Source organism: Trachypithecus francoisi, unplaced genomic scaffold (assembly GCF_009764315.1).
Source record: "Trachypithecus francoisi isolate TF-2019V2 unplaced genomic scaffold, Tfra_2.0 Lachesis_group16, whole genome shotgun sequence".
In the NCBI taxonomy this organism is placed as follows: Eukaryota; Metazoa; Chordata; class Mammalia; order Primates; family Cercopithecidae; genus Trachypithecus; species Trachypithecus francoisi.
This window is the reverse complement of record NW_022681461.1, coordinates 63116711-63125633: the sequence shown is the minus strand read 5'-3', so window position 1 is coordinate 63125633 and position 8923 is coordinate 63116711. Positions and strand designations below refer to the sequence as shown.

The 8923-nt window shown below is 40.6% G+C and overlaps 1 long non-coding RNA gene across 1 annotated transcript in view; it reads right to left on the bottom strand.

Annotated features, from left to right (window-relative positions):
• Positions 1-481: 481 nt before the first annotated feature.
• Positions 482-8923, bottom strand: part of LOC117099371 — an 18337-nt gene continuing 9895 nt past the window's right edge. Inside the window, exon 3 of the long non-coding RNA XR_004443786.1 lies at positions 482-615. This is a non-coding gene — a long non-coding RNA (uncharacterized LOC117099371). The remainder of the gene's footprint in view (positions 616-8923) is intronic.

Genomic DNA, 8923 nt, shown 5'->3' with positions numbered 1-8923 from the left:
GCCTGACAATGTGATAGAAAAGAAAATCTCATTTTCTGAGGAGAAATCCAAGCCTGCTGCATATATTTGCATAAGTAACAAGGAGCTGAATGTTAATCTCCAAGACAATGGGGAAAATGTCTCCAGGACATGTCAGAGGTCTTCACGGCAGCCCCTCCCATCACAAGCCTGGAGGTTTAGGAGGCAAAAATGGTTTCGTGGGCTGGGCCCCAGATCCCTGTGCTGTGAGCAGCCTAGGGACTTGGTGCCCTGTGTCCTAGCCATGGCTGAAAGGGGCCAACATAGAGCTTGGGCTGTGGCTTCAGAGGGTGCAATCCCCAAGCTTTGGCATCTTCCACGTGGTGTTGAGCCTGTGAATGAACAGAAGTCAAGAATTGAGATTTGGGGACATTTGCCTAGGTTTCAGAAGATATATGGAAACGCCTGGATGCCCAGGCAAAAGTTTGCTGTGGGTGCAGGACCTTAGTGAAGAACTTCTACTAGGGCAGTGTGGAAGGGAAATGTGGAGTTGGAGCCCCTGCACAGAGTCTCTACTGGGGCACTGCCTAGTGGATCTGTGAGAAGAGGGCCAATGTCCTCTAGATCCCAGAATGGTCGATCCACTGGCAGCTTGTACTGTGTTGCCTGGAAAATCCACACTCAACGCCAACCCATGAAATCAGCTGGGAGGGAGGCTGGACCTTGCAAAGCTATAGGGATGGAGTTGCCCAAGATCATGGGAACCTTCCTCATGCATCAGCGTGACCTGGATGTGAGAGTCAAAGGAGATCATTTTGGAGCTTTGAAATTTGACTGACTTGCTGGATTTTGGACTTGCATGGGCCTTGCAACCCCTTTGTTTTGGCCAATTTCTCCCATTTGGAATGGTTGTATTTACCCAATACTTGTACCCCCATTGTATCTAGGAAGTAACTAGTTGCTTTTGATTTTACAGGCTCATTGGCGGGAAGGAACTTTCCTTGTCTCAGATGAGACTTTGGACTGTGGACTTTGGGTTAATGCTGAAATAGGTTAAAACTTTGGGGGACTGCTGGGAAGGCATGATTGGTTTTGAAATGTGAGGACATGAGATTTGGAGGGGCCAGAGGTGGAATGATATGGTTTGGCTGTGTCCCCAGACAAATCTCAATTTGAATTGTATCTCCCAGAATTCCCATGTGTTGTGGGAGGAACCCGGGGGAGGTAATTGAATCGTGGGTGCCTGTCTTTTGTGTACTATTCTCATGATAGTGAATAAGTTTCACAAGATCTGGTGGGTTTATCGGGGTTTCTAGTTTTGCTTTATCCTCATTTTCTCTTGCTGCCACCACATAAGAAGTGCCTTTCACCTCCTGCCATGATTCTGGGGACTCCCCAGCCATGTGGAACTGTAAGTCCAATTAAACCTCTTTTTCTTCCAGTCTTGAGTATGTCTTTATCAGCAGCATGAAAACAGACTAATACAATACAGAATTGTTCATGTTGCTGTATAGTATAAAGAATTGTATCTGCACCACAATTTATTTATCTATTCTGTTTGTTAATGAACATTTAATTTATTTCCAGTTTTTTGGCTACTATGAATAATGTTGATATGAATATTTTTGGAAATATTTTTTGGTGAAAACATACACATTCCTGTTGGGTGTGTACCTAAGAGTGGATTTGCTGAATGAGATGGTATATGTATTTTAAAATCTAGTAAATAATTCTCAAGGGTTTCCCAAAGTAGTTGAATCAATTTACACTCCTTCTGGGACTATGTAAGAGTTTCCATTGTTCTACATCTTCATCAAAACTTGGTGGTGTCAGTGTCTTAAAATTAAACCATTCAGGTAGGCTTATAGTGGCATTTTATTGTGTGTGTTTTAAATTTTTAAAAAATTAAAAATAAAACATTCATAGAAAGAAGTGGCCAAATTATTAGTATACATTTTTATGAATTTTCCCAGGACAGTGAAAACAGCATGTAACCAGCACTCACATTAAAAAATAGAACATTACCAGCACCTAGGAATCCCCATGATGCTCTATTTCAGGCACTACCTGTCCCAGACATAACCACTATGCTCACTTCTAACACCACACATTAGTCTTGTCTGTTTAGTACATTGTACACATGGAATTGAAATACTTTTTCAGGTCTGGAGTTTTTTGCGCAACATTATGTTTATACAATTATCAATATAAGTATATAATTCTGTAAATTTTCCATAATTTATTTTTCTATTCTATTGTTGATGAGCACTTGGGCAGTTTCCAACTTTGGGTATCATGACTACTGCTGCCACAAATATTCTGATATATGTCTCCTAGTGAACATATGCATGTATATCTGTTGGGTCTATTTCTAGGAGTGAAATTGTTGGATCATAAAGTATGCATAAGTTCACCTTAGTAGGTACTGCCAGTTTTAAAGTGATACTAACTTATACACTGTTGCTACTAGTGGAGAAGAGTTTTTATTGCTCCTTAATCTTGACTAGACTTTTTATTTTTTGTCTTTCATTTTAGCAATTCTGGTAGGTGTTTAGTGGTATCTTTAACCCTTCTTAATATTTATTGGTCATTCGAATATTCTCTTTTATATGAAATTCCTTGTCCAAATTTCCCATCCATTTTTCTGTTGATTTACAGGAGTTCTTTATATGTTCTGAAGATGACATGTGCTGTAAATGTGTTCTCTCACTCTGTGGCTTCCCTTTTCACTCTTTATAATCATGTACTTTGAACACAAGCCTTTAATTTTAATGTAGTCAAATTTATTAGTTTATTATTTTATGATGGGTTTCTGTTCCAGTGAACAAATCTCTACTTACCTCTAGGTCATGAAGATAGTCATCTATTTTGTTCTAGAAGCCTTGTCATTTTGTCTGTCACATTTATATGTATAATGACTTGGAATATTTTTTCCTGAATGTTGCAAGGCAGATTCATATTTAATTTTTTAAATTAAATTAAATATGGATAGTCAATGGATGCAGAATGATTTCTTGAAACAAAATCCCCTTGTGAATTTGCTGCTCTGACATATCTGACCAGGCCAAGGGCTTTAGCTGGAGCCTCCACGGCTGGCTAGAAGGAAGGAAGCACTGTTATATCTTGCTTCATTTCATCACAAGTACAAGCACAGAAACTCCTAGGTGACTACAGTGCAGTAAATAAAAAGCTATACCTGTTAATAATATTTTATTGAAGGTTCAGGAATGCTGAAAGTGTGTAGTTATACTACAGAAACTAACAAGTACAGCACAGACCCAAATTTCCTAGGAATTTTTTTTTCTTTTTTTTTTTTTTTGAGACAGGCTCTTGCTCTGTCATTCAGGCTGGAGTGCAGTGGTGCAATCCCAGCTTGCTGCAGCTGCAAACTCCCTGGCTCAAGCAATCCCCCCCATCTCAGCCTCCTGAGTAGTTAGGACAATAGATGCATGCCACCATACTCGGCTAATTTTCTTTTTAATTTTTTGTAGAGATGGTGTATTAGTCAGGGTTCTCTAGAGAAACAGAACTAATAGGATAGATACACATCTATAAAGGGGAGTTTATTAAGTATTAACTCACATGATCACAAGGTCCCACAATAGGCCATCTGCAAGCTAAGGAGCAAAGAGAGCCAGACCGAGTCCCAAAACTGAAGAACTTGGAGTCTGATGTTCGGGGACAGGAAGCATCCAGCACAGGAGAAAGATGTGGGCTGGGAGGCGAGGCCAGTCTAGTCTTTTCACGAGATTTTTCATTTGCCTGCTTTATATTCTAGACGCCCTGGCAGCTGATTAGATGGTGGCCACCCAGATTAAGAGTGGGTCTGCCTTTCCCAGCCCACTGACTCAAATGTTAATCTCCTTTGGCAACACCCTCATAGACATACCTAGGATCAATACTTTGCATCCTTCAATCCAATCAAGTTGACACTCAATATTATCCATCAGAGATGGGGTCTCACTATATTGCCCAGTTGGTCTCAAACTCCTGGACTCAAGAGATCTACCCATCTCAGCCTCTCAAAGTGCTGAGATTGCAGGTATGAGCCACTGCACCAGCCTGGGTGCAGTACAAGCAGCATTCTTGTCAGACTGGCTGCGAATCTGTCTCCACATGGACAAAGATGCTTCATCCCCGACCTTGAGACAAAGGCCTTTCCATACCTCAGGGTCTGAGTCGAACAGGCTCTCAAGACTCCCAGAAGGAGAACTTCCCCTTACCTGGCCTCATACCTCATAGCCCCATTGTGCTCAGCCATCTATAATCATGTTTTTACAGTTCTGTGGGAAGGATTAGTGGCTAAGTATAGGGAAGTCTCTGAGGGAATTTTTAAGTCATAGCTTTATATAAAGGTGAACTGCTAGTTCCACAATAAAATCTAAATAGAATTTAAATGGTTAACTAAAATAGTATATTCAAAATTAAATTTAAAATTTAATATTTAAAAATTAAAAATTAAAATGAGATAAAATAAAATAAAAATAAAATTTCTAATAAAATCATTAGAATTTTCAAAACATATCTGAACACATGAGCAGAAATTTCACGTTATTAAAACCTCATACTATAATGTATTCTAGAATTGAAATAAGATTCTAACACATGGACTAGAAAGTTTGCAGCCCAGGTAGGTAGCTGGGCTTTGTAAAGCCCCCTTGAGACAGGTTTGGGAAAGCATGCTTCTCTCGAAGGACTTGTTTGCAAGAACCTCTCTGTAATAAGTAGGGGCCAGACATGATTATGGGGTCTCTGAGAAGGCCTGATAAATAGGACAGAGGGATGGTAGATGGAAACCACCTTTATTACTGATAGAGATGTCACTGGAGGATGTGGCTTCAACTAAAAGTTGAAAGGGCTAAAATTAGGCTGCCTAACTACCGTACATAGAGAAGCAGAGAGGAATTCCCAATCCCTGTAGGTGAGGACTGAGTCAAGCAGGTGACCAGGATGACTTTTCATTCCCCCCAGCTTGACTAAACTCCAGACAGGTTTCTTCCTGACTCTGGGTCCTTGACATTCTTTTTCTTAGAGCGTTTATTTTAGAAAACTTGTAAAGTTTTCTGTATCCCAATGAGATGTAAACCTTTTAAAGAGCTTCTTGCTGGTTTCACAAACTAAAAATGTCTCTCTCACGGTCCTGGGAGTCATCTCTTTGGAAGGTAAACACCAAGGAGGTAGCACTCCTATCTCCAATCTTCTGTGGGAAGGCAGGAGTCTAACTTCAGCAGGTGCCTTCCTCCACATTGCAAAGTAACCTCCTGCTATAAAGGCATGAAAAGTTTATTTTTCCTTTGGATAAAGTCAATTAGCAAACACAGGTGGTCTACGACTTTTCCCTAATGTTCTTCAGTACATTTCCATTAGCTTACCCCAGTGCTTAAAAACCCTCCTGCCCTTTGTTTCTGTGGAGTTGAAGTCAGACTGACTTCTAGATTCTCTCCTGTATTGCAACAGCCTTGAATCAAGTCTACCTTGCCTGTTGAACCTTGACAAATGCAATTTTTGCTTTGACACAGGCTGTATTAGTCCATTCTCATGCTGCTAATAAAAACATACCCAAGACTGGGTAACTTATAAAAGAAAGAGATTTAATTGACTCACAGTTCAGCATGGCTGGGGAGGCGTCAGGAAATTTATAATCATGGTGGATGGGGAAGCAAACACGCCCTTCTTCACATGGTGGTGGCAAGCAGAAATGTAGAGTGAAGGGCGGGCGGGGGCGGGAAATGCCCCTTATAAAACTATCAGATTTTGTGAGAACTCATTCACTATTATGAGACCAGCATGGCGGTAACCTCCCCCATGATTCAATTACCTCCCACTGGGTCCCTCCCTTGACATGTGGGGTTATGGGAACTACAGTTCAATATGAAATTTGGGTGGGACACAGCCAAACCATATTACAGGCCAAATATATGCCTTCCCAATGTACTTCCTGGAGTAGAAACAGTAATGAGGCAAAAAAAAAGCAAGGATATTACATTAATTAAACTCTCTTCATGTGCAAGGAAAGATCACCAATAGAAATAAAGTGCTCCTGCCAAACAATGACATTTAGCCTTTCTGCTTTTAGATGTTCACTCACAATATCAATTTTTCAACTACCTTCTCAAGTTTTCATTTCTTACCACAGGATCGTTATCTTCTGAACCAAATGAGGGTGACATTTATTTACAGTGGAAAGCTCTATGGCCCAATAAAATTATAACCAATGTCTAAAACTGGTACATTTTCTAGATTTTGTGTGATTTGGACATATACCTTGTTACAAAATATCACTGTTGTCAGTTCTGAAAATGAAGAGTCTGAAACTCCTTAATATTAAACAATTTTTCTGAGTTGTAAGTGACCTTTGATATCCTCTAGTTCAATTGCTGCCCGATGTATAAAGTGTCTTTATCATACCCTCTTCTAGGGGTGGTGGACTTCACTTTTCAACAACTCTGACTTTTGAGTTTTTTCCTTACACTGTACCAGGAACTTATCTCCCAATTCTTACACATATTGGGTCTTGTTCTATTTTCAAAAGTAATTCAGAATAAACTTCAACACAAAAGATTATCTATTTCTGGGAATAGGCAGATAGATTGATGGTAATGATGTTGGAAATATAGATACATGTAGAGCAAATGACCCCAAAAGGAGGCTCAAGAAGAATGATGTACCAAGTGTTATTGGGGGAATGGAGGGAAGGAAACCAGGGTAGAGACACAGAAGTGGAACACACACAAGATACATGTTACAGTGACTGAGAATTGTCTGATAAAGGAGAAACTAGCAGCAGGTGGCTGAGCTAGGCAAAATGTGGAGGACAATGGAACGGATTTTTGGTTGTGGGAATCAGGGTGGCTGGAGTTAGAAGCACACGGTGGGGAGAGGAGCAGGTGTTGCTCGAATTAGAACCATTTTTCCATTTTTTTTCCCTATTCTATTATCTGTCAGCATGGGCTTTGTTTCTTCAAGGATCTCCATGATCTTAGCTCCTAACTATCTCTTGAATCTTGTAACTATACTTCCTCTATCACCACTGTGGAAAAGCCATCGTTTCCCATCTAGATTATTGTGGTTTCATTTCAATGGTGTATTTGGCATTTCCATATCCCCTCTCAACATCTGCTCTTCCATCCATTCTCTGCAGTGCTACTACAATGATCTTTTAGTAATCAGTATTTAATCATCTAACTTTTTAAAGTCTGTGTTAGTTTGGTTGGTTCCTCTTGGAGGCTCTGAAGGAGAGTCTGTTCCTTGCCTCTCTCTCAGCTTCTGGTGGTTGTGTATGATCTTTGTTGTTCCTCGTCTGGTAGATGCATCACTTCAGTCTCTGCTTCTGTCTTCATGTGGCTATGTTCTAAAGGCATTGGTCTCCACACCTTTGCAAATCTGTGTCTACATTTCTCTCTTCTTATAAGGACACCAGCCATCGGGTAAAGGCCCACTTTAATCCACTATGGTCTTATCTTAACTTGATTACATATGAATAGATGACTGTATTTTCAAATAAGGTCACATTCTGAGGTTTAAGTTGGGCATAAATTTTTGGGGAACACTACTCAACCCCACACAAAGTCTCTCTTCATTTAGTAAATGTTGATTGAGTCCCTACTCTGTTTCAGGAATTCCAAAGCCCATTGATGACTTCCCAAAAGTGATGGCTGAGCTGATTTTCAAAGGGCAATAGACAAGTAGGAGAAGCATCCAGTATGAGGACACCATGAATGAGCCAATGTAGGCAGGAGCCTGGCACATTGGAGAAGCTGGATGGAGCCCCTGGGGAAAGTAGGCATGGGAAGAAGAGCTAATCAGCATTTATCAAAGGATAAATTTGGCTACCTACATTGGCTCATGATGTCCTCTTCCAGGATGCTTCTCCTACTTGCCTGTTGTCCTTTGGATGTCAGCTCAGCCATCACTTTTCTGGAACAAGGCACTCTGTTATATGCTGTCATAGAATTCTGTTTCCTTCCTCTATAACTCTTATCATGATCTATAATTATTTAATTAATATGATTAATATTTCTCATCTCATTGACATAATACAGAGGGATCTTGTTTCCTTTACCTCACCACTATATTCCTGGGGCTTAGTACTGTGTCTGAAACATTGTGGGTGGTCATTAAATATTTGTTGAAAAAATGAAGTTACACCTGGCATTGAAGCTAGGGGCACCTCCTGTCAAAAGCCAGAAGAACTGGGTGTAAAGCTGAAAGTAGTGACTGTGCAGTGCATTCCTGACTTGCTTATTTGTACAGAACTTGTGTCAGAGATTCCTGATGAGGTGTTTGACTAGACTATGTTCTGGTCACATGTTCACCTGAGCTATAAACACAGACTGGACACAGCTCTTGAGTCCTCATTTTCCACACCCAACCTATGGTCGCATCCTGGAGATTCTGCCTCTCACATGTCTCTCAGTCTGTTCACCTCTCTCTGTCTCAGCTCTTTCTGCCCTCATGGAGACCTTTATCATGTCTTGTCTCCAAACCAGGCTCCCTGCAGAGATCACGGCCCCCTTTCAATCCATTCTCTACATTGTAGGCAAATCAGTTTTTATAAAATGCAAGTTTGAATACATCATTGCATTAGTTTGCTGGGGATGTAGTAACAAAGTACCACAAACAAAATGGCTTAGACAACAGAAATGTATTGTCTCACAGTTCTGGAGGCTGGAAGTCCAAACTTGAGGTGTTGTCAGGATTGGTTCCTTCTGAGGGCTGTGATGGAAGGATCTGTTCAAAACCTTTCTCCCTGACTTGTAGATAGCTGTCTTCTCCCTATGTCTCTTCATATTGTCTTCCTTTCTGCAGTGTGTTTCTGTTTCTGTATTCAAACTTCCCCTCTTTATAAAGACACCAGTCATGTTGGATTATGACCCACCCTCATGACCTCATCTTAACTTGAGTATCCCTCTAAAGGGCCCCATCTCCAAATAAGGCTACATTCTGAGGTACTAGGGGTTAGGAC